Below are 26,909 nucleotides of genomic sequence, written 5' to 3' on the forward strand. Positions count from 1 at the left end.
CCTCTTAAGTTTGAGGCTAGCCTGGTCTACATAGCAAATTCCAAGCTAGCCAAGGATACATTAAAAATAAAAGTGGTAAAGGCAAGCAAGACAAAAATACATACCATGATCAAGATGGATAAAAATGAAAAATTAAGTTTTCAATCATTGCACAAAGCAAATTTAAAGCACTTGTTTGCAAGCCTGGCAGCCTGAACGCGATGCCCAGCAATGCCCCACTCAGGAAAAGGTGGGGGAAGTGACTCCACAAGGTTGTACAAGGTTGTACACACACATGGTAAAACTGGATTAAAGTTGGACATCAAATTATATTGTCACAAATTTTGTGAACCAATGACATAAAATAAGCATGTGAAAACACAGTTTATACTGATGCTTATTCTGATATAGATGATTCTTTATGCTACACTGCTAGAAAATATTTTCTTGTTCATAAAAAATGCATCCATCAAATATCTTCTCATATAGCCTATAGGAGAACACTCTTGGAGTTATGAATGCACACACACACACACATCCATTGTTTAGTTGCTGTTCTTTGTGTGTTCAAGTATTCAGATAACATTCACTCTGAAGTATTACAGCAGAATTGACTCAGATGTTCATATGTCTGTATACTTCTGGTTAAGAATTTTGCCAATATTGGAGCAATTTGCCCATAGATTTGTTGAATATACTGCTGAGCAAAAAGTGTCCATTTCACCAAACAATTCATATGGTCATTTACAGACATCCTGCCTGGCTGCATGCTTTTGGTGCTTATCAGCTGGAGTTCAGCAGGCAACAGATAACAAAAACTGCTGACAGAAAAAAAAAAAAAAAAACTGCTGACAGATGCAATGAAGGTTGCCTGTTGGTTCCTGGCCGCTTAGTCCCGAAATAATCACACAGAAGCCGTATTATTTAAATCACTGCTTGGACCATTAGCTCTAGCTTCTTAATGGCTAACTCTTACATGTTAATTTATTAATTTCTATTAATCTGTATATCACCACAAGGTCATGGCCTACCAGCAAAGTTTCAGCTCGTCTATCTCTGCCAGCCATCTCCCTGACTCCGCCCTTCTACTCCCAGAATTCAGCCTAGCTTTCCCTGCTTACCTAAGTTCTGCCTTGCTATAGGTCCAAAGCAGTTTCTTTATTCATTAATGGTAATCACAGCACACAGAAGGGACTCCCACATCAGACAGGGCTTACAACCCCAAGCCTCTGTAGTCACCACTACACATCTATACATATCTCAGGTCCCACCTCAGGTCCACACTTGACAGATGCTGGGTTTGCCTCTCCCAGCAGCTAGCTACTGTATGATTTCAGAAGAGTAATTCAGGTACCAATGTTCCTATCCACCACCGTTAAGTGGACAAACGTCCTCCCTTCAGCAGTTACCAGCTTATAGCATTTATAGAATTTCTTGGCCAAGAAAGGTATAGCAACAAAGAACCATACATCCTTAACTTAAGTAAGTCAGCAAACTTCTAAGGAGAGTAAAAAAGCGAACAAGAAAGGAATTAGACCACAACTTTCAATAATAACCCAGCAGATATAATGTTCTAATTAAAAGATAAAGATTGGGTGTTGGAGAGATGGTTCATTCAGTAAGATGATGATGCACAAAACATAAGGACCTGAGTTCAGATCCCCAGTATCTATATGAAAATTTTTATGAAAATTTTATTTTTTCGTTTTTTTGAGACAGGGTTTCTCTGTAGCTTTGGAACCTGTCCTGGAACTAGCTTTTGTAAACCAGGCTAGCCTCGAATTCACAGAAATCCACCTGCCTCTGATTCTCGGAGTGCTGAGGTTAAAGGCATACGCTACCACCGCCCAACAGCAGTGAGTATTTATAATCTCAGTTCTGAGGACGTGAAGACAAAAGGATCTCTGTGGCTTGCTGACCAGTTAGTCTAGCTGAATCAGTGAGTTCCAGATTCAGTGAGAGAGCCCATTTCAAAAAATAAGCAACTAGGCAGAAGAGATGGCTCAGAGGTTAAGAACATTGGCTGTTCTTCCAGAGGTCCCGAGTTCAATTCTCAGTAACCATATGATGGCTCACAACCATCTATTATGAGATCTGGAGCCCTGTTCTGTCATGCAGGCAGAACACTGTATACATAATAAATAAAAATCTTTTTTAAAAATAAGCAAGATAACAATAAAGGAAACTATCCAATGTCAACCTCCGGCCTACACACACACAACAAAAACTAAAGGATTTTAAGCAAGGAAACTCAATACCCATTATGAGAATATTAGATATTCACTAATATCTGAGCTCTCTTCATCAGCTAACTACTACTGTACTACACTTCTTAAAATTGTACACATTTCTATAAAGAAATCACGACTTAGTTATGGCCGATACAATATGGGTAAAAGTGATATATATTACTTTCAGTCTGTAACCTTAAATCTTCTTATACACATTTCCCTTTTCAGTTCAATCTCAGAAGCCATGTGCTGATTGTGGAGTTAACATAAAAAAGATTGTTCATGTCCCTAAGTAACCACATGAAGCAAAGTACCCCAACACACACCCTGGACAGTGATATCTGAAAGTAATACAAATTTCTGGTTTATCATTAAGATTTGTGGCTTGATGGACTTGGTAACAAATCATACCTAATATAGAAATCTTAAAGCAAGGAAGTGGTGGTGCATGCCTTTCATTCTAGCACCTGGAAGGGGAAAGGCAGGTGGATTTCTGTGATTGCCTGATCTACAAAGTGAGTTCCAGGACAGTCAGAGCTGTTATACAGAGAAAGCCTGTCTCAAAAAAACAAAAAACAGAAGCTTACAAAAAAAAAAAAATTCAATTAAGACTTAACTAGGTGGGCATAATGGCTCATGCCTATAATCCCAACACTTGGGAGGCTGAGGCAAACTATCGTAAGTTTAAAGACCAGCCAGGGGCTACAATGAGTTAAAATCAGTCTAAGCTAGAGTCTCTAAAATAAACAAACACACACACAAATAAATAAAAATACATTCACACCACAGAGCAGTAGGTTTCTCCTTTTTTATCTTGGTATGAAAGTTATTTTCCCATTAAGTCCCCATTCCCTCCTCCTGGTCCCTGGAGGACTTAGTCTCAAAAAAGGAAAAAGAAAAAACCTTATTAAGAATATTAGTCAATTTTAAAAAAGAGCAGAGGAATTATATTTCTCTAAATATACACAAATGTCCAACATGAAATAGTAGAGAAAAGCAAATCAAAAGTATGAAGAAGTTATCACCTCACATCTATTTGGTGAGATGTGAAATTAGAACTCTGAAACACTATGGATAGTAACATGAAATTATTACAGTAGCTATGAAACAATATGCAGTTCCCAAAAAATATTATAAATAGAATTGGCATATGATCCAGCAAAATAACAGTCACAAAAAGACAGTAACTCTATTATTCTACTGTAAAGTTGAACAAATAAATTCATTGAAAGAAAAAGAGTGGTTGCTAGAGGTTAGCAGGAGAGAGTAGGAACTTTTATTTTTAATAAATAAAGAGCATGCATACCAATAGGACAAAGTACTGGAGAACTACAACCACCCTACAACATGAATATTCTTGATAATACTAAACTATAAACCTAAAAATGGTTAAGACTGAAGCAGAAGCCAGGCATGGTGGCATGCGCCTTTAATCCCAGGAGCAAAGAGACACAAAGAAATCTCACCTTGGCTAATGAAACCCCAGCTTAACAAAGAAAAGGGGTGGGGTAATTCAAAGAAAAGGGGAGGGTATAGGATGTAAAATTATTTAAAACAAATAAAAATCCCTTAACACCAGAAGGCCAACAGTCCAAGGGAAGAAATCAATTGTGGTGGTAGCTTGAAGTTGGCTTGTACACTCAAGTAAATAGAAAATAATTCACTGGCGGAAAAGGCAGCCAGAGGTGTTTGCCTAAAATGCAGTAAGCCCCAGATTTGATCCGAAGCAACACATAAAAGTAGGTGTGGTGGTATGTAGAAGGCCGCAACCACACTCTCCACCATAGATGGCGCTGCACCGCCAGGTGAGCTAGAAAGCTCACACGTGTTGGTATTTTTCCACTACTCCCAAGGTATCACCTGGGACTGGGAGCAGTTGACCAATCCAAGAATGACACGTCCAAAGCAGGGTCTGTTTCCTATATAAGGGATGGGTTCCATCTTATCTGGGTCTCCGCCATGTGGCTTATGCTCTAGCTCCCAAGAGGATTAAAGCCTTTCTGCAGAAGTATCCTATGTGTACCGCGTGGTTCTTGCTGGCGAGACGGTAGCGCGGGACAGTGGTACATGCCCGTAATCCTTTGTCTTGGATTAAGTTTGAGGCCAGCCTGGGCTATGAGACCCTAGCAAAAACAAAAAGTAAGACTCCAAAGGCCAGCAAAAAGACTCAAAGTAAACACCTGTCGTGCAAACCTAGAGACCTGAGTTCAATACTACACAACCACGTAAAGATAGGAGAGAATCTACTCCACAAAGTTGTCCTCTGACTTCTTCACATGAACTTCACAAGTGCCCATACAAAACTATCATGTACACATACCCACACCCACCCACCCACATACACATGCTAATAAATTTTTATAGAATTGAGGATGAATTTGAAGACTAGAATAAGGAAAAGAAAGACATCAGGTATAGCAAATGATTTTTCAAGATAGAAACACCATTTAATGATGAGTGTAAAGGCATGTACCTTTAATTTCTGCTGTGGGATAATGCTCTTGTACACTGTAAAGATTTGTCACTCTTATTCATTTAATAAAATGCTGATTGCAGCTGCCAGGCAGGAAGTATAGGCAGGGCAACCAGACTAGGAGAATTTCGGGAAGAGGAGAAAGGCAGAGACGCAATCACTAGCCAGATGCAGAGGAAGCAAGATGAGAATGTCTTACTGAGAAAAGGTACCAAAACATGTGGCTAAACATAGATAAGAATTATGGGTTAATTTTAAGTTGTAAGAGCTAGTTAATAATAAGGCTGAGCTAATAGATCAAACAGTTTATAATTAATATAAGCCTCTATGTGTTTCTTTGGGACTGAACAGCTACAGGAACAGGCAGGACAGAAACTTCTGTCTACAAATTCCCAGCATTCTGAAGGCAGAAGCAAGCAGATCTCTGTAAATTCAAGGCCAGCCTTGTCTACATAATGAGTTCCAGGCCAGACATGGTAAAGAGAGAAATTACATTTAATAAAATCATAAAGACTGAAGAAATAAGAGTTTGTTCTAATTACCTAAGACATATATAAAATATTCAAATGGCAACATCAAGGACACTACTCGGGGTATGACAAATTGTATTTTTAAAAGATAGCCATGATTGACCAATCCAGTTACCTATCTACCACCCAGGCCCAGAACCAGGGCTAAAAGTCAGCCCACCCCAATAGTCACCTCATCTATGAACTGCTGGAGCATGTGAAAGGGTCCCTGCAGATCCAAAGCTACAGGAGCTTCTTGACACCTGTATAACAGGTGTATAATAATAACAGAATATCCAAGAAGAGTCCCAATGAGGGCCCAGTATCAATAGGGTACCAGAAGCCGGGGCCTCAAACCAGATCAATGACTCAATGCAATGAATATTTACAAGTAAAGATGTATGAACTAAAGGTTATACTGTGTGATTCACTGGACCAAACTACAGCTTCCATGCTGAGATTTTTGTTGTTTTTTGTTTTGGTTTGGTTTTTGGTTTTATTTTTAAATTTTGTTTTGTTCTGGGAGGGGGGAGGTTGCAAAGGCAGAGGGCAGAAGCAAGGGGATGGGAAGATGAGTGGGATCGCAATGCATAATGTGAAATCTACAAAGAATCAGTAAAAAGTTGAAAAAATAAAAAGATGGCTGTGATACTGTCCCCATCCTAAAAGTACTTGCTATATTATTTAGACATCATTTATGAATGGTGGGCAGTTGATATTCCTCTCATTAACTACAACAAAAGTAAAATATTCCAATTTTCAACTTGTCATTTAAATGTAACAACTTCTGTTTGGGTACCATACAAAATCTTATTCTTCAACTAAGTGAATTCTTCAACATTTTACTGATAATTTCTTTTTATTGGTTTTAATGACACGATTAGCACTTCTACTATTTGGAAGTTGATTTTCCAGGCTGACATTTTATCTTTTATCATCTGTTTCCTATTTCCTTTGTGAAAGGTCACCACTAACCTTCATCCTTTGATTGTTTTGTCCCTGTTACATAATCTCAACAGCTTTTTGTTGTTATTCTAATTGATCTAAATTACGTTCCTATTTGCTTTGTTTTCTTATTTGTAAAGCTTTCCTCATATATCTAGTAATCCTTGTCTGTTGCTTAAATTTAAACAGAAGGCCCTAAAAAGTATTATTAACTAGTTTCTCCCTTTGGATTAATAAGAGAAGCCTCCCCTCTCTCCTCTCCTTAGGAAGGATATCACTATATAATACAAAATGGCCTTGATCTTGGCATCTTTCTGTCTCCAGATGCTAGGATTACTGGCATGCATAATCACATCCTGGAATGCATTCTTTCAATTACTACTTAGATGCCAAAATACAAGGAGCAATAAGAAAGAAGTCTCAAAAAGGGTTACAGTATTGGGTACTTTTATTTAATCAGGTTTTTCTAGGACATTTGGTCTTCAATTGTGTTTAATGCCTATCTTAATCTCCCAAAGATACATTTTAAACAATTTGTGGAGGATGAATTTTAAGTTCTGCTGAGGAATTAAAGCAGGTTGTCACTCATCTGTACCAAGTGATGAGAAAATTTGAACTCAACCTATTTTTTTGTAATAACTTTACAGAGATATAATTCACACATAAAACTCACCTATTTAAAATGTACAATGGAAGTTGAAAAGAAGACTTGCTGGTTATGAGCACTTTTGTTATAAGTACTTGCTGTTTAATCATGAGCATCACAGCACCCACGCAATAAACTGGGCATCCCACACCTGCCTGTAATTCCAACTCTGATGCTGGCTTCTAGCCTAGATGAGAAAACACAAACTCCAGGTTCAAGAAGAGACCCTGCCTAACAACAGGAAAAGAGTTATAGGAGGATGTCCAACACCCTCTTCTGGCCTCCATGCACAGGTACACATAGTCAATATACACGTAAACAAATAAGTAATTCAATTAAAAAATAAAGTATATAATAAATTTTAGTATTGTTGGAAGACTATAGAACCACCACATTTATATCTGTTGGAAACTTCACACAAACAGAATCATATTATGTGTTTTGCTTTATTAACAGTTTTCAAGGTCCATCTAAGTTAAAGCACATATCAAACAATGTTGTAGCTTTTGGGATTTTTCTCAATTTTATGTTTAATTTTTTTATATAAATGGTTTTGCCTACAATTGTGTTTATATTTGTGTATTTGAGGTCTATGGAGGCCAGAAGAGCATGCTGGATCCTTGGAATTAGAGCTATAGTTTTGAGACACCATGTGGTTCCTGGGAATTGATTCTGGCAGAGTCCACTGGAAGTGCACTTAATCTTGAAGCATCTCTCCAGTCTTGTAACTAGGTTTTTGCACAGTACAATGTTTCCATTGTTTAAAAATGTTATAGCATGAATCAATACTTCCTTTTTTGGTGTGGGAGAATTATCTGTATTCTGTCAATCATATTTTAATAAAATGCTGATTGGCCAAGCAGGCAGTATAGGCGGGAAAGCCAGACAGGAAGTAGAGGTGGAGCAAAGAGACTGGGAGTATTCAGGGAAGCAGGAAGCTCCCTCCCTGCAGTTCTGCCCAGACCACCAGAGAGGAAAGATGTAAGATGCACCGCTGGAAAAGGTACTGAGTCATGTGCTAACGTAGATAAGGATAATGGGGAAACATAAGTTATAAGAGCTAATAAGTAGTCTGACCTAATGGGCCAATCAGCTTTATAACTTATAGAGATCTCTGTGTGGTTGATTTTCTCTGGGACTTGCTGGCTGTGGGGTACCAGGCGGGAACAGAAACCCCAACAAGCCGGCCCTCATGTTACACTTTTTGGTGCTGAATAATATTCCATAGTGTGCATATACATTTCACTAACTCTATCAGTTGATGAGCATCTGAGATGCTTCTACATTTTGGTATTATAATTTCAACTATTTTGAAGGGGTAAATTTTATTACAGAACCTTGGATAACTTTTTTTATAAATATCATAGCAAATTCAAGACTCATGAAAATATTCTATTAATTCCCAAAAAAGTATAGTAAAATCAATACTTCCATTACAGATGTTATACAAAACGTTCTAGAAAAATTTTAAAGTGGTACTGGTTTCCTGAGATACAGTTTTACCATTTACAACCAGGATCCCCAGGTATAGGTTGCAGAGCTCAACAGGCAGCAGACCCTCCCATCTGGCACTAGGTAACCCTGCAATAAAACCAGCCCTTAACAGTGCTCTGTCCTTTTGAGATAACACACACTTTCTTGCATAAACAAAACAAAACAAAAACAGAGAGCTTTGGAAATACAGGGGAAGAATAATTTTCAGGGAAATTTATAAAAATAAAGTGCACACAAGACAGGCTATAGAAAGCTTGCCAAGTTAAGTCTGACATATACTACATATACTTGTGTTTACATCATACCCAAATAAAATAGGTATCAAGTATCCCTGCTATTTCAATATAACTGCTACTTATTCTGATGGCCAATGCTGTACTAACTCTGCCCATAATGAGTACTTCTCTGACCGCTACCTCTTCTGCTTCAGTATTTCAATGGTAGGAACTGCAGCCAAACTACTACTGCTGACAGACCTCTCTGGGTTAGGCCACCTCTATTTCATACTTGTTTCCACACTATGGAACCTTCTCTCCAGAATCTTCTCCACTGGGTTGTCCAACAATTTCTAACATTGGGGCTTACCTAAAAAAAACTGTGTCTGTACATTCTTTTTCTTTTTTTTTTAACTTGGGGAAAATGAAGCAAGTTTCATGGTGAAAGGGTAGTGTCAGAAAACATCTTGTGGAGTCAGTTCCCTCCTTCTGCTAGAGAATGAACTCAGGTCATAAACTTGATGGCAAGCACCTTTACTTGCGGAGCCATCTCACCATTCCTTGAAAACAAAACCTCCTATAAAGATGTATTACTGTCTCTCCTGCTGATTTATAGTCCACATAATTCTCTCTCATTTCTTACAAATGTTGGGGGAAATACATGAAAAAGAGAGAGGAAGAGTGTGTGTGTGTGTGTGTTTATACATACAGAGAGATGCAGAGATGCATTACTTTCTGGAGCAATTTCTTATCTAAAACCAATTCATTCCTACTGGTACAAATGTCAACAATGAAGAGGAATAATGAAAATAGTTCATTAGAAAATATGACTTGAGGGCTGGAGAGGTGGCTCAGAGGTTAATAGCACTGACTGTTCTTCCAGAGGTCCTGAGTTCAATTCCCAGCAACCACATGGTGGCTCACAGCCATCTATAATGAGATTTGGTGCCCTCTTCTGGCATGCAAGCATACATGGAAGGAATGTTGTATATATAATAAATAAATCTTTAAAAAAATATGACTTGAGCCAGGTATCAAGGAATAAACCTATAAACTCAACATTCAGGAGTCCAGCAAGAAAAGGAACACAAGGGTCTGAAGCGATGAGAAGTTAAGAGACTGTTCTTTCGGAAGTCCTGAGTTCAATTCCCAGCAACCACATGTTGGGTCACAACCATCTGTAATGAGATCTGGTGCCCTCTTCTGGCCTGCAGGCATACATGCCAACAGAACATTGTATACAGAGCGAGAGGGAGGGAGGGAGGGGGGGAAGGGAGGGAGGGGGGGAGGGAAAAGGAGAGGGAGGGAGGGAGGGGGAGAGGGGAGGAAGGGAGAGAAAGAGAGAGAGAGAAGAAAAGGTCACAGCCAAACTGGGCTACACAGTGGATCCTAAAAAATAAATATTGTGAGACTCATTCCAGTGTCAGTCCCTGAAGCTGGCCTATAACACTCTGCGGTCTTTGCAGATCCTCTGTAGACTATAATGGTGAGTACTTATGTAGGAGGAGAGTTCTGGCCAATCCTTTTGAAAATAGTAAAGTGTACCCATCAAAGTTAGTAAATAGTCTCTGGGCACTAGGACTCTGTTTCTCTGCTTTGCCTACGTATAAATACTGCTGCTCTTGAAGGAGCTGTGAGAACACTTGTTCCCAACCAGACTCACCCAGGAATGTGTAAAAAAAAAATACACAAACTCTAATTGAGTCCTAAGAGTGAGTTCATTCTTTCATATTTAAAAACAGTACTGAGTCTTTTGAGGTTCTGGGTTTGCAGAACAAATACAACAAAACACAACACCAATTCTTTCATTCCCCCATTTTCTCCTTCACTATGTGAGCTTTATGTCTGACCTTAAATGTAAGATCTTCCTGCCACAGCCACTCAAACAGCTGGGATTACAGGCAAGGACCACAGCTTCTAGCTTCCTTTCCCTGTTTTGTTTTCTTTGAGATAGAATCTTACTATATTACCCAGGCTAACCCCAAACTCATGATTGTGCTCCCAAGTATATAGGCTTCTAGGTATATTCCATTGTCCCACATTCCTTTCTTCTCCGTTCTTAAAAATATATGAGCCTCTTGCTTCTGCATTTAGATGAAAAAGCAAAGAGCAATAAGTATTTATTTTATTCTGTGGTTTAGTTCTTCAACATTATGCTTTTCCTACTAGCTAAGCCTAAGGTTTAGCCTTAAGATGATTTAATCAGGATGGCTGAGTAGGGGGTACCTGGTGAAAACTACTTCACTAAAGTATTTGAAGTACTGTTGAGGTACAGTGGGGATATGGAAAAGACACTGCAGAGCATGAAAACAGGAACTAAGCTGAGGTGGCTGAATGAGAATGGCCTTTATAGGCCCATATATTTGAATGCTTGGTCACCACTTGGTGGAACTGTTTGAAAAGGATTAGGTGTGGCAGTATAGAAGATTTGTTGCTGGTGGAGGCTTTGAGGCTCATGGGCCATTCCCAACGAACTCTCTCTCTCTCTCTGCCTCCACTTGTGAATCAGAAAACTGGCCCTAAGGAACTGATGCTTAGCTCTATCCAGCCAACTCTAATCCTGACAAGCAGGTGGGCAGAGTTCCCTAAGCAGTGGTCCTACAAGGGACCTATATATGATTCATCTGTACCCCTGGTCAGTCTTAGCCACCAGACAGCACTCACACACTGGGAGGCACTACACCTTACCCTCTATAAACTATGCTGTGCTGTATCACCAACCTACTTGGGGTATGCTTATCTTCACATACTAGAGGAAAATAGCAGGCACCCCATACTAACTTCTAGATGTACCAAACCGAAAACAGCAAACAACCAACCTGCTACATTCTAGTCAGAGCTCCATTCTAGCTGGTGTAGTCCCACAGACACCTAAGTGCAGAGTCCCCAAGACATCTACAGACATTCTCAAATTAATAATAGCAGAAGAAACTATAATATACCACGCTAAAGTACCCACCTGAAACCAAAGCCAACACAGTCTACCCAAACAAAACTAGGAAAAACTACCAACAGAATGTTTTGCTATAAAAGCCACTCTTAACAAAATTGGCAGAGACAAATAACCTACCAGATGTACAAAAATACCAACATAGGAACACTGAAGCATAAACATGTTAACAAGACACATCTAAAGGAACACAAAAATATTTCTTTAAAAAGAGCCAAAAAAGGAAACCAACAAACCGTTAAAAAAAAAAAAGAAGAAAGAAAGAAAACTTTTAATAAATGAAAAATTCAACAAAAAAAATCATTTTTTAAAAAAAATCAGGGCTAGGGTTTGAGGCCAGCCTGGTCTACAAAGCGAGTTCCAGCAGAGTTAGGGCTGTTAAACAGAAAAACCCTTTCTCGAAAAACAAAAACAAACAAAATCAGGTCTAGGAAATATAACTCAATGGTGGTAGGACAATTGCCTAGCACATGGGTTCAAACATGCACACACACACACACACACACAGGCAGGCAGGCAGGCAGGATCATAAGCAGTGCGTCAAATTTTTGGCGCTGAAAACTCTGTAAATAAAATACAGTTGAGAGCTTCAACAGAAGAAACAATAGAAAGAATATTTTAGCTTGAAGACAGCCCTTTTGAAATCATCTAGTCAGACATAAAACAAGCAAACAAACAAAAAAGGAAAGAACAAAGACAGGCTTCCAGACTTAGAGACCACTAAGTAAGCAAACATTTACAGTCTTGTGTGTTTAGGAGAAGAGGGGAAACAGAAAGCCTACTCTAAATAAACAAAACAAAAAATCCTTCTCCAAAGCATTTAGTAGTTAAACTACCTAAAATAGAGCCTGGGCTAAGGCATATAATTCAGATAGCTCAGCAATAGAGTAATATCCTGAGTGGTTCAATACCCAGCACCAAAAACAAAAACAAACAAAATACAATAGAGAAAACTCTGAAAAGATGAAGAAAAAGATTCATCAAATAAAAGCTCAACAACTCAATCAATCCTTGGGACCCATGTCAAAGTAAAAAGAAAGCACTAACTCCATAAAAGTTACCATCCTGACCTCCCACACACAACAAACACACACGCAATAATCATTTTTAATCATAAATAACAATAATGTGACGGCTGGAGAGATAGCACAATGGTTAAGAGCACTTATTCCTGTTACAGGACCTGAGTTCAGTTCCCAGTACCCACATATAGTGGCTCACAATCACTTTAACTTCCGCTCCAAGGGATGCAACACCTTCTTCTGGCCTTTACTGAGAACCTGAATACATTTGGCATTCACTCACATACAAACACACGCACATAAATAAACATAAAAATAAGAACAATGTTGGAGCTAGAGAAATGGTTCAGCAGTTAAGAGCACTTGAAGCTCTTTGTACTGGCTGGTTTTGTGTCAACTTGACACAGCTGGAGTCATCAGACAGGAAGGAGCCTCAGCTAAGGAAATGCCTTGATGAGATCCAGCTGTAAGGCATTTTCTTATCTAGTGATCAATGGGGGTGGGCTCTGCCCACTGTGGGCAGTGCCATCCCTGGGCTGCTGGTCCTGGGTTCTATAAGAAAGCAGACCAAACAATGGCCTCCGCACCAGCTCCTGCCTCCAGGATCCTGCCCTATTTGGTTGGGTTCCTGTCCTGACTTCCTTCAGTAAACAGCAATGTGGAAGTGTAAGCCAAGTAAACCCTTTCCTCCCCAACTTGCTTTTTGGTCATGGTGTTTTATCCAAACAATAGAAACCCTAACTAAGACACTCTCGAAGACACAGGTTTGATTCAAAGAACCCACACGGCAGCTCACACCACTTACTAACTCCAGTTTCTAGGAATCTGACACCCTCTTCTGGCCTCTAGGGACACTAGACATACATATGGTGCACATACATACATGTAGGCAAACACTCGTACACATAAAATAAAATTATTTTTAAAGATAAAAATAAGAGTAATGTTGGCAAGTGCCAACACATATCAAGAAAAATAGATTTCAGGGACTAGAAAGGTGTCTCAGCAGTTAAGACCACTTGTTGCTCTTGCAGAAGACTCTTGCAGAGAGATTGCCCAGATTAAACTGGCATGTGGGCATGTCTATGGGGAGCTATCTTAAATATTAATTGATATAGGAAGGCCCAAACTACTGGTGGCGGCAGGTGGTCCAGGCTATTTTTAAAAACAAAAACAAACTAGCTAAACATGAGCCAGTGAGTGAGCTAGCAAGCAGCATTCCTACTGCCCTGACCTTTCCATAATGGCAGTAACCTATAAGCCAAAATAAGCCCATTCCTCCCGAGATGCTTCATCACATCAATAGAAATGTAATCATAACAGAGGAAATAATTTTTATATAGAAAAATCTAGAGATTCTAAAAACAGAAAAATAATCATTTAGCTACAGGATACAAAAATTAATTCTGCTGGGTATGGTAGCTCAAACCTTTAATCCCAGCACTCAGAAGGCAGAGGCAGGAGGATCCCTGTGAGTCTGAGGCCTTTGAGGACAAATCAAGTCCCAGGACAGCCAGAGCTGTTACACATAAAAAGAAAGAAAGAAATGAACTAAAGAGGCAAAGTCAGGCAGAACGTTATAAATTAAAAGCTAATGTACACGAGTTCTGAGACAACTAGGGTCACAAAGAGAGACCCTGTCTCAAAATAAACAAACAAAAACAAAACGAAACAAACGATACTTATATAGGAAAATAAATTTTCCATGTGGAACTGGGAAAAACAAAACAAAGCAAAAAGATGACTATAAACATACAAAACTTGATGTTTTATAAATTCACAAATAGCTAAGAAAAAAATCAAATGAACCCACATATTTACAGTTGAATTTTCAACAAGGGCAGGAACACACTGAAAAAAAGAAGTCTCTTTAATGAATACTTCTTGGAAAACGGAATATGTAGGTGCATAAAAATATGTTTCTATCTCTCACCATATACAAAAATTCAAAATGGATCTAAGATTTAAATGTTAACCTAAGCCAGGCAATGGTGGTGCACACTTTTAATTCCAGCACTCTGGAGGTAAAACTGGCAGATCTCTGTGAGTTCGAGGTTGGCCTGATCTACAGCAGATCTAACACTCTTTTTTGGTCTTTGCGGATACTGTGCACGCCCCCCCACCCCATGCTAGTTTTGGTCAATTTGACACAAATTAGAGTCATTGGGAAAGAGGACACCTCATTCAAGGAAGCACTTCCATCAAATTAGCCTGTGGGCACATCTGTGGGCATTTTCTTGATTAATGATTGATGTGTGAGGCTAGTCCACTGTTGAGCATAGCCACCCTGGACGGGTGGTCCTGGGCTGTAGAAGAAAGCAAGCAATATGAGGGGGTAGAGAGACAGCTTAGCCGTTAAGAATAGTGGCTGTTCTTCCAAATAACCCAGATTTGGGTTCCAGAACCCACATGGTGGCAAAAAAACATTTGTAACTCCAGCATAAAGGTTGGCGGGGGGGGGGGGGGGGGGGGCGCTGATGCCCTCTTCTGGCCTCTGCAGGCACTAGATGGATGTGGTAAACAAAAAGTCAAAACACCCATAAACATAAAAAATAAGGGTTAAAGGCAAGGAAGAGATATCTTAGTTAGGGTTTCTATTGCTGCGATGAAACACCATGACTAAAAAAAAAAAAAAAAAAAAAAAAACCGAGTTGGGGAAGACTTGGCTTACACTTCCACACTGCTGTTCACCACTGAAAGAAGTTAGGACAAGAATCCAAACAGGGCAGGATCTTAGAGGCAGGAGCTGATGCAGAGGCCATGGAGGGGAGCTGCTTACTGGCTTACTTCCCCTGGCTTGTTTGGTTTGTTTTCTTATAAAACCCAGGACCAGCAGCCCAGGAAGGCAACGCCCACCATGAGTAGGACCTTCCCCCATTGATCACTAATCTCATCAGGGCATTCCCTTAGCTGAGGTTCCTTCCTATTATGACTCTAGCTTTGTCAAGGTGACACATAAAAAAGCCAGTACAGGAGAGCTAGAGAGACGGTTCTATGGTTAAGAGCACTGGCTGCTCTCCCAGAGGCCCGGGGTTCAGTTCCCAGTACCAACAAAACAGTTCACAACTAACTACTCCAACTAGAGATCCAACTCCCTCTTCTGACCTCCTTGGGCATTAGATATGCATGGTGTAACAGACAGACATACACGCAGGCAAAACATCCATACATGTAATAAATAAAATACACAGATTTGATGGTGGGTAGAAGAAAACTATTCAGTTATTAGTTGATTAAAAAAACTAAAGCAAGATTAGCAAATCGTAGAGAAAAAGCCAGTAGCAGCTTGCTTCCGTAAGTTCAGCCTCTGCTCATGCTTGAGTTTTTGTCCTGACCTTCCTCAATGATCAACTGTGGTCAGGACATGTAAACCAAATAAATCCTGCTGTCCAAGTTACCACAATAAGTATATCAAGCAATAGAACGCAAACTTGAGCATGACACACAAATAATCAAAAATCACATTAAAAAGTTAAAAAAAAAAAACCTGCAGGGCGGTGGTGTCTCATACCTTTGATCACAGCATGTGAGAGGCAGGCAGATCTCTAAGTTGAGGCCAGCCTGGTCTACAGAGTGGGTTCCAGAACAGTCATGACAACACAGAGAAACCCTGTATCGAAAAACTCAAAATACATAAATAAAACAAACTTGTAATAGCTGAAAATTGCTGTGGGACAATGGTCTGTACTCTGCCACTTATATTTTAAATAAATGCTGACTGACCAGTAGTCAGGCAGGAAGTATAGGCAGGGTAAACAGGCAGGAAGTAGAGGCGGGAAATGAGAATTCTGGGAAGAGGGAAGTGCAGTCTAGAGTCGTGACCCAACCACAGAAGCAAAATGTAACTGCTTACCAAATAAGGTACTGAGCCACGTGGCTAACATAGATAAGAATAATGGACTAATATAAGTTATAAGAGTTAATAAGTCTGAGCTACTAGGCCAATCAGTTTATAACTAATGTAGACCTCTGTGTGATTATTTGGGACTAAATGGCTGCAGAACTGGGAAGGACAGAAACCTCAATCAACAGAAAATGATGAAGCATTTCCCAAGGAAAATTTTCCAATGCCCTGTTAAAATGTTTCTACAGTAGAATCAGAATGTTATAAAATCTATTATTTGATTTGCTCCACATGGCAACATGATTTAGAAATATGTGGTAAAAGTTTTGGAAGACTGATTAAACAAATAAAAAAAATGGAAGAAGCACCTTGTAGTAGTTTGAATGTAATTGGTCACCATAATCTCCCAGGGCGTGGTACTATAAGGAGGTGTGACTTTGTTGGAGAGGGTATGGCCTTGTTTTAGGAGGTGTGTCACTGTGGGGCAGGCTCTGAGGTTGTCTATGCTCAGGATATTGTCAAGTCAGCTTCCTGTTGCCTCTGAGTCAAGATGTAGGACTCTCAGTTATTCCTCCAACACCATGTCTAGGGGCACCATGCCATGCTCCCCACCATAATAATGGACTGAACCTCTAAAACTGTAACCTCCATTAAATGTTTTCCTTTATAAGAGTTGCTGTGGTCAAGGTGTCTCTTCACAGCAATACAAACACCAAGACACACCTATTCTTAAAAAAATTCCCAGGCTAGGGATTTAGTTCAGTTGGTAGAGTGTCTGTGGAACAGGACAACCTCGAGTACGAGCTGCACCACCAATGCACAAAGAAAGATGACCTACATTTATGGGACTTGGAGACAGAAGACCAGAGGTCCAATACCATCCTCGGTTACCGACCTGCCTGAAAGAAACAAACTCCATATATTCCCCCTGGTGTAACCATCTGTCTAAAGAGAAGCTGGCATCACTCATACCTCTTTTGGCTTGTTTGTTTTGGCTTGGGTTTGGTTTTTTGAGATAGGGTTTCTCAGTGTAACCTTGGCTGTCTTGGAACTCGCTATGTAGACCAGGCCGGCCTTAAACTCTAGAGATCCACCTGCCTCTGCCTCCTTAGTGCTGGGATTAAAGGCGTGTGACACCACCATACCGTATTTATATCCAATTTGTCAATCACTACAGATAATTTCAGGAATAAAAAAACCTAAGACTCAGCACTTCAATAGAGAATATATTTTAACTTGTAATTTTGTTTTGTTTTGTTAAGACAACAGTGTTCTACGTAGCCCAGTCTGACCTCAAATCTGCAATTCTCCTGCCTCAGACTGCATTCTGAGATTTGGCAGTTTATTGAAATAAAAAAAAAAGCCATATTAACCAACCAAACTATAAATGAAAAAAAGCTTCTAACCCATTTCTAATCTGTTTCAGACCAAAAGGGAAGTGCTCAATGGGGTTTAGTGGCACACACCTTTAATCCAAGCACCTGGAAGGTAGAGGCAGGAAGATCTTTTTTGAGTTTGAGGCCAGACTTATCTACCTAGTAAGTTCCAGATCAAACAGGGCTGCACAGTGAGACCCTTTCTCAATCTCCCCAGGAAAATCTACTGGCAGGTTTCTGTGCTGTCTTGCACCACTGAACTTTTGTTAAAGGTGACCAAACACCTCTTCTATTAACAAACTTTAGATTAAAAAAAAATCACACATAAAAGTTCTAAATCTACAAAATGGAAAGTGATTTTTACAATGTGCTTAACAAGCAGATTGCACTGCTGATCCCTAACAGAGAAAATGTGAAAGTGTTACTATTTTAACACTCAAAAGAACATTTAGCTAGCACATTACATTTTAGTCTTCATGATAAACCCTCTAAGCTTTCACCAAACCATTACAACCTCCTTTCAAAGTCCTCCAAAGAGGCATTCTCTTTACCAAATAAATCAGGAAAACTACATTTCAACAGCAAAACTTATAAGGCAGCCATCCTTCCCCACCACCCCGACTTTTTTCTCTTTCCCTTCAGTGCTGAGGATCCAATCTGCCTGTTAAGCAAGCCCTCTGTCCACCAGAGTTACATCCCTAGCACCACCACACACTTCTGAGAGGGCCACAGGGCTCAACTACAAAGACAACTGATTTCAGTAATGCTACTAATACATGAAGACCAAAAAATACAAAATAAATCATCAAATGCCAGGAAACCCAGCTAGTCAGGAGGCTGAGTCAAGAAGACGGAAGTAGAACATAACTTGAGCAACAATATCAGAATAATACTTTGAAAGCCCACCTCAAAAGTATTGAATCCGTATAAGGCGTACACAAAACAAATAATATGAAGCAAATACTATATACTGTACAAGGTAACAGTACGGAAGAATAGAGAATACATAATATTTGAGAGAAATGAAATCTGAGCCTCCACTCTGCCACAACATCAAGAGGTGTGAATTTTAGAGATTATTTTATATGGATTTCACTTTCCCGATCTAAAAAAAAACAAAAGGCTGGATCCCAGTACTTCAATAGCAATGTTCCATGATATCATTAACATAAATCCATATAAAATTAAAAAGCAAAGGCAAGAAAAGGCAGTCAGGGGAAAAATGTTTAAGAAAAAAGCACAGCAATAAATATGTATGCAAATGCCATCACAAAACCCAATACTCTATAAGCTAACTAGAAAAGGAAGGGGGCAACAACAATAACAGCAAAGTTCAAAGAAAAAGAGCAACATAAGTAACAAATTTTTGACAGGCTTTACTCAAGGATCAAAATTAAAATTCTGGGGGCTGGAGAGATGGCTTAGCAGTACTGCTCTTGCAAAGGACCCAAGTTTGATTCCCAGCACCTGTATGAGGAGGCTCATAATTGCCTGGAAGTCCAGCTCCAGGTGATCTGACACCCTCTTCTGGCCTCCCTTTCCAGGCACCTGCGCTTGTGTGCACATATCATGCCCTCAACATACACGCATACTCATCATTTTAAAATCTTTTTTCTTAATTCTACATAAAACCCTAGCTGGGTGGTGGAGATGCCTCTCAAGGTAAAAGAACCTGCTGCAAGTCTGACAAGTAAGTTCAATTCAAGGGACCATATGGTGAACTGAAAGAACTGACTCCATTTGTGTACCCACACATATGCATGCACACTCACACGATAAACAAAAATGTAATAGCCAATATTTTTTAAAAAAACAATAAAACTTTGGATTCATGCTATGCCTTAGTGGTTTATGAGAAGCCCTGGGTCTGATCCCAAAACTGAAGGAAGAGGAGATGAGCAGGGAAGAAAGGGAGGAAATTAAGGAAGGAAAAAGATAAAGTTTAACAGATTTTTACATTGATACTTTGATAATTTGCAGAGAATATTTTCTTGGGGTTGGATAGATGGCTCAGTGGTTATGAACTCCTGCAGAGGATCTAGGTTCACTTCCCAGAACCCACAACATATGGTGTACGTCTATGTAGGCAAAACACTCAAACACACAAAATAAAAATACATCTTTAAAAGGCTGTGAAATCTAGACTAAAGGTATTACTGGTTCCTAAGCAGTGAAAAATATGTTCAAAGTATTATTTTAAGATCAGCACAGGCAGAACATATTTGAGCAATCCAGGCAGAAAACCGAGTTAGAGCTAGTGAGCAGCTTAGAGACAGAAATTAAACAGTCTAAGAATACAAAGATAAGATTTTTTTTTAAAGAAAATGACTGCAAAAATAGGTCAACGTTAAGGTTTATGTCTGGGTTACTCAAAGTGTGTTACATAATGCATCAGCAAAGAAAGACAGCTCATGGTATTGGCTCTGAAGGGAAGACTTTTAAGTTTTATTTCCAAGATAGGTTGACCTGAAAATCATCCTGGCCTGTCAAATTGTCTTCAAACCATCTGATTTGTTAAATGTTCAGTAATGTCAAGTGTTTCCTTCAATTTTACTTATCAGTGAAATAACTATTTAATTTTTTGGCATTGAAAACACGCATTTTTTTTCTCGTATTACCAGGTTAATTAATTTTTTCCAAGTTTTTCTGAGAAGGAATTTATAACAATAATCACATCAAAATATGAACTCTGGGAGAAAGTTCTCAAAATATGGAAACTAGCAGCATAAACTATCACTGAGTGTTTAATAAACCATTATATTAATGTGTCAACTGTTTACATGGCTCTGTGTGCACTAGAAAAATCTCAACAAAAAAATGCTTGAGGGGAGGGCAAATCTTTTAAAACTTAATACTCATGCACACAGCAGCTGGGATCTGAACACTATGCACACTTACAGATATTCTAGCCAAAACCTACAGATCAATTTTCCTCCAGAAAGCACAAAATGTGGCCACGATGTAAAAAGAACTATTCAACCAACCAAAGCATATGCCTTGACTTATTATCAAGATGTAAATAGAATTTCTATTTAAAAACGAGACTGAAAATTACCTAACAAAACTTTCTTCTTGGACTATTTCTCTATTGATTTTGTGACCTCACTAAAGGCTGAAAGCAAACAACGGATTTCCAGGTGTTTAAGAAATCGTTATGGCTGATCATAAAGCTACCAAACTTAAGCTTTTGAAAATGAACACTTCTTGCAAAACTTTACCCGTTTTAGCTGGACACTGACCTTGCTCCCCACCCCAAAATGGGGTCAGGAAGTTTTCTTCACCTCATTCTTCCCTAAGAATTCTTACCTAACTAACATAAGGGGTAGAATTTTCTTTGGGTGACTTCAGCTTGGCTCGACATTAACCGAGCGACGATGTTACGGTCCTCAACCATGAACAAAAACCCAGCTTCACCAGCTGTTAACATTAAACCGAACTCGAGCGGAAACCCGTGCGAAACGGTACACGACAGACCCAGCAAGCTGGTTTTCCTGGACCTCCCCCAGCTCGGCAGCCCCCCGGGTCACCCCCATCTCTCCTGCTCCAGAGCGGTAGGGGGAGGGGAGGGCGCGCCCCGAAGATGTCCCCCCTGACCGGCTTCCTCCCGCTGGCGGCTGGAGGTGAGAGCGCCCTTCCTGCCGGCCCGCGTCCCTACCTTCTCGGCCCCAGACAGACCCAACCACCGACTGCGATGGGGCTTTCTGCGAAGCGCGCCGCACACTTGCCCGCTCGCCTCCCCAAGCGGCGCTCCCAGCTCAGGAGAAGAGGCCGTGGGGTCACCGGGGTGCACGGCGGACACCCGAGCTCCACCGAGTCGCCTCCCCGCTCCCTCCGCTCCGCCGCCGGCAGACGGCGCCCCCGGGCTAACTTCGCCAGGGAAGAGGAAGCGACGAGACTAACAGAGCGGGCGGACCGGGAGGCCGAGAGGACCGTGCGTGTGTCCGCATGCAGGCGGGGCCGCCTCACCTTCCCTCCGCCGAGCCCGCGGCTCTCGTCGCCTGAGGTCTGCACCCGGACGCCACCGCGGCTGCCCGGAGGCCGTTACCGCACGAGGCCTGCGCTGCGCCGCCTCGAAGCTCTCAGGGAGAGGCGGGGCGAGAGCAACCGGTGGGCGGGCCGGTGCGGGCAGGAAACCCGCTCCGAGCCCAATCGGATAGGCTCCATCGACTGCGGCGCCCGCCCCTGACGCCACAGCGGAATGCGCCGCTCCGGGATTGGCCGAGCTGGCCTATCAATCCGGCGCGGCGCTGAATGGTCTGTGAGCTGAGACTGCGCGGCGCTCAGCTAGAAGGTGTGCACCGCTGGGCCTGTCGGCTGCGGTGTTCTTCCCCCGGCTTCCTCCGAGGCTGCTTACTTTCCGCCTCTCTCAGCGCTGCTGAAACCTGTCATTACAATCGCTCATTAAGGTCGGCCCCAAGTTCATCCCAGACTGCGCTGGTTCCTGCATCTGAAGGGGCCGCCCAGCTGCAGAGTCTTAGGGACAGGGGGCGACAAAGAAAAACTAGCCCGGGAGGAAAATGTAAGATGTTTGTTAATTAAAACCACGAGCAAAATAAGCTGTCTGAGGAACTTCCGAGTGCCCTGGCGCCTGGGCAGCCGCCACTCTCGACTTCCAGCCCTGCTGAAAAGGACAGTTACCTTTGCCCTTGGGCAGGGCATGGCCGTGGCGCAGCCCCAGCCACCTGCCAAGGCATCTGTTAAATCAGTTTCTCCTTCCTAACTAGCCTTGAAGCCACCCAAACTGCCCCACTGTTTCCTAACCACCTTTGTTTCTTAGCATAGGTGTGGCGCCTAAAGAAACTCTCTAGGTTAGACAACTCGATTGAAACGTGTGTTTTTGCCTCCACGGTAGCTACACCCATAACATATACTAAGATTGCAAAGTCTGTTAAATGAGGAACTGTGTCAGCGTTCATCCATCCCCACTCCGTATCTACCACATCATCGTCAATAACCAAGGCATTAGTGCCTTTCACTTTTAAAAAATATATATTTTTTTTCTGTGTATGAGTGTTTTGCCTTCATGTATATTTGTGAGCCATACGCTGCCTGGTGCCTCTGGAGGCCAGAAGAGGGTATTGGATCTTCTGGAATTGGAGTTACAGGTGATTTTGAACCGTGTATGAGTGCTGGGAATCAAACCCAGGTTCCCTGAAAGAGCAGCAACCAGTGATCACTGAACCATTTCTCCAACTCCTTCCTTGCATTGTAATACAGAGCCTACCTGTAAGTCCTAAAATTTCACTTTTCTGCATTTAACTTAATTGCATGTTGAAGGATTCATGGGTTGGCCTGCCTTAGGTAAACTACAAATTACTTGTGGCCCCCACTTAGCCTGAGTTTAGTTGAGAAACGTAGATTATAAAACTGGGTAAAGGATACTCTGCCTACATTCTATTGATAGTTTCAAAAGTAAGTAATGCAAATTTATATATTATTAAAAACATACAAAGACAGCACAGTGGTGGTGCCTGCTTTTAATGCCAGCACTCAGGAGGCAAAGGCAGGCAGATCTCAGTGATTTCGAGGCTAGCCTGGTCTACAAAATGAGTTCCAGGACAGCCAGAACTGTTACACAGAGAAACCCTGTCTCAAGAAACAAAAACAAGTAAAACCAAAAATAAAGCATACAGACTACCACACCTTTTATCTCATCACTTGAGAGGCAAAGGCAGGTTCAAGTTCTGAAAGTTCAAGGCCAGCCTGATCTACATAGCAAATTCCACGGCAGCCAGGGCTATGTAGAGCAAGTCTCAAAAGCAAACAAAAACCATACAGCAACTCATGACCATTAACTCCAAAGGAAGAGATTTGGAGTCATAAAGAAAAGAAATAGGAACCTTCCATATCTTAAGGTCTTTCCCAGGAAACTATTGACAGCTCATAGTTAGAATGGTGTAGTTTAGTGTACCAATAAGACAGGAATGTTTAGTGGGAAGAAAGTCCTACCTATCTGATAGCAAGAAGTTATCACAGGCTTCATATTGTTGTGTAGAAATTAGTGGGACCTACTAACTAAGTTTAATTTCTAGATACAATATGGTTATGTTGTTATGGGAAAGAATACACTTGCTATGGTAGCTGCTACAATAGGCACCAGCTATCTTAAGAGTCTATACCAGTGTCAGACACTGAGATTTAAACCAACCTGTATTTTTAATATGCCAAACACAGCAATAGTTGTATCTAGGGTCAGAGAGGCATTAAGCCACAGTGAGGGGGGAATGTGTGGTAAGACTATTGAGGCAAAAGGAAGGGTTTGGAGTGACATAATAAAAAGACATTAAGCAATATTGATGGGGCAGATGGTGGCTAGAATTTAAGCAATGTGTTGTGAAAGCTGAGGACCTTACAGTTTCTTCCATGAGGATTGAGAAGTCACTAGAGAGTTGTTGCATGTGTTTTCAGTACTGTAACGATCATTGTGATGTTTTCTGGCCTTCATTGCTTCTTCTGAGGAGCAAGCTGCAATTCATTTTTAAAAAACTTTCTTTTGTGTGTTGAGTGTTTTGCTTGCATGTTTGTTAAGTGCACTGTGCTCCTGCAGTTCCCTCAGTGACCAGAAGAGGGCATTAGAGCCCCTGGATCTGCACTAACAGTTGTAAGTTGCCTTATGGGTGCTAGGAACCCAACCTGGGTTCTCTGAAAGAGCAGCAAGTGTTCTTAATGGAGGAATCATATCTCCAACCCCAAGTTGTAATTCTTGGAATCTTTTATTTATTAACTGTGGTAGTTTGAATGTAGTTGGCCCCCATAATCTCATAGAGAGTTTCACTATTAAGGAGGTGTGACTTTGTTGGAGTGGGTAGGGCCTTGTTGGAGCAAGTGTGTCACTGAGGGGCAGGCATTGATGTTTACTATGCTCAGGTTACTGCCCAGTGTCTCAGTTGACTTCTTGTTTCCTCCATCAATAGCACTCTCAGCTCCAGCGCGACATCTGCCTGCATGCCTCCATGCTCCTGTCGTGATGATAATGGACTGACCCTCTGAAACTGTAAGTCAGCCGCCCCAATTAAATGTTTTCTTTAAGAGAGTCACTGTGGTCATGGTGTATCTTTGCAGCAATAGAAAGTCTACCTAAGACATTAGCATTTATTTGTGTGTGTGTGTGTGTGTGTGTGTGTGTGTGTGTGTGTGTGTACATGCATGTGTAGAGTTAGTTCTCTCATTCAACCATGTGGGTTCCAGGGATCCAGCTTGGGTCATCAGGATTAGTGGCAAGAGCCCTTCTCCACTGAGCCATCTCTCTGTAGCTCTTGTTGCTTTTCTGTGTGTTATGTCTTTTCGCCCTAGTTGTTTTAAGATTCTATAGCTTCATCCTCAACACCAAAGATGCACTGTTAAGTTGCACTGCTCCCGGGTGTCTCTTTCCATTCTTCCCGCCAGGAATTCATGTACTTCCCCAGATTTCTGAGTCGCTGGTTCTTATTTTCCACCTTGAATCAAATTGGAAAACATTCGGTTAATATTTCTTCCAAACTTTCCCACCTGATTTTCGTTCCTCTGCTTCTGAGACAGCAGTCACATTTCTGCTGCACTTCTCAGTGCAGTCTCTGTTCTCTCCGCGCCACCACCCACCACCGGCCTCCACGTCCTCTTCCTGTGCTTTCATTTCTGCATGTGCACTTGCGTCCGTGAGCATCCACTGCAGGCTGCACCCGTACGCTGCCCAAGCATTCCGTCACCAGGCTATATACCCAGCCCTTTCAACGTTCTAAGATTTGTATGTAGGATCTTGCTAAATTACCTAAGCTGTACTCAAATTTAGGAGCACTCTGCCTTAGCTTCCTAAGAAGTTAAGATTATAGGTTTATACCTCCATGCCTGCTCAGGTTACATGATGTCTATTGGGAACTAACGTCTAGTAATACCTGAAAAATCTAAATGCCAACATTTCCCCAAAGCTAGGTATCTTATTAGAGCCTTTGGATTTGTTTGAAGATGATTTGCCCCTTCGCTGAGGAAAACAGAAATCACAAGGCATCACAATGGAGAAGATTTAGATTATGTGTTAATGGACTAGAAAAACTGAAGCCAGGTTTGGTGCCTCGTGCCTCTCATCCCATCATTGAAGAGGCAGATGCAGGAAGTCACCCCAAGTTCAAAGCCATCCAGGGGTATAAAGTGAGATCCTGTCTGAAATAGACCCTCCTCCCCCAAAAAAGTTCAGGGATGGAGGGCCAGTAGTGACACTGAACACTGAGGTAACCCAAAAGACATTGTGTTTCATGGATCAACTACCACCATTAGGGCTAGGAAAAGGGAGAATCAGGTTTGATAGGATTTCAGAAGCACAGAGACATGACTCAGCTGGAATATAGCTCAGACGTCCAGGAGGAAACTGTACAGCTGGCCCTTCTACTGCTCAAAGGGAATGATGTTGTAGGCAGGAATGATGTTGTAGGAAGGAATAATGTCAAAAGTAACTTAAGGGTAGCATTAATTCCTGCTACTGCTGGGGTAAAAGAGCAGCATACACTAAAGGTAAGTAGAAAGAGAAAAAATCCCTTCTCCACCTTCTAATCTTTCTCTAGTAACTTTTTGCTTTCTTATTTATTTATTTGTTTGCAGGACTGGGATTGAATCTACAACACCTTGCTACATAATAGGTAACTGCTCTGCCACCCAGCTTAGTCACAGTAGCTGCCCCCCTTTTTGAAAACAGGTCTGTCTAAGTTGCCAAAGCTGACCTTGAACTTATGATCTACCTGCCTCAGCCTCCCAAGTAGCTAGAATTACAGGCGTTGCTAGCAGGTTCAGCCCCTTGGTAATGTCCTTTGTAGGCAAACCCAGTGTGAGAGACACTAGCTAGCACCATAAAAATGAAATGTCTAGGGTCTGAGCCTTAACATCACATAGAAAAGTATAGATGGGTGGGTGGGAGCTAAGAGACAGTACCTTAATAATCATTATCACATCAAATGTACTTGTGAAGAATTAATAACGGCCCAAATTAAACTCAAATTAATGATACCTTGTGTTCTTTTACAGACCTAGAGGCTGTGTTGTGGAGAGTCTCAAGAGATCATGTCAATTTTCTGCTATACCTTGGTTAGTGCTAGTGTGTTAAAAACAATTTAGTCTTAATTTTTCTTTATTCTTGAGAATTTCATACATGTATACAATAAAAACTAATCATATCCAACCCCATTTCCTTCCTCTAACTCTTTCCTCATATGCCCATATGCCTCTCATCATGTCCCCCTCCCAACTAATGACTTGTTT

At 41.1% G+C, this 26,909-nt stretch overlaps 1 protein-coding gene and 1 long non-coding RNA gene across 4 annotated transcripts in view; one reads left to right on the plus strand and one right to left on the minus strand.

Moving 5' to 3' along the window:
- The window catches only part of Nck1 (NCK adaptor protein 1), a 58,344-nt gene extending 36,560 nt beyond the window's left edge, over positions 1–21,784 (minus strand). The window contains exon 1 of one of the 2 annotated variants that reach the window (XM_048416869.3): positions 21,651–21,784. The gene's annotated coding sequence lies outside the window, so the exon portion shown is untranslated. Of the gene's footprint in view, positions 1–21,339; positions 21,477–21,650 lie in introns of those variants that run through there. The other variant, XM_048416873.3, reaches the window with a different exon arrangement.
- An 89-nt stretch (positions 21,785–21,873) lies between these two features.
- LOC125388654 (uncharacterized) lies at positions 21,874–26,829 on the plus strand. Of its 2 annotated transcripts, none has more exons than XR_007228305.3 (4): positions 21,874–22,910; positions 24,599–24,678; positions 26,256–26,293; positions 26,676–26,829. It is a non-coding gene; the product is annotated as an uncharacterized LOC125388654 (long non-coding RNA). The 2 variants fall into 2 exon arrangements; XR_015001852.2 differs by having other exon boundaries at positions 21,874–22,203.
- The last annotated feature ends 80 nt before the right edge of the window (positions 26,830–26,909 follow it).

This window comes from Myodes glareolus, chromosome 4, assembly GCF_982192425.1.
Source record: "Myodes glareolus chromosome 4, mMyoGla1.1, whole genome shotgun sequence".
Classification (NCBI taxonomy): Eukaryota; Metazoa; Chordata; class Mammalia; order Rodentia; family Cricetidae; genus Myodes; species Myodes glareolus.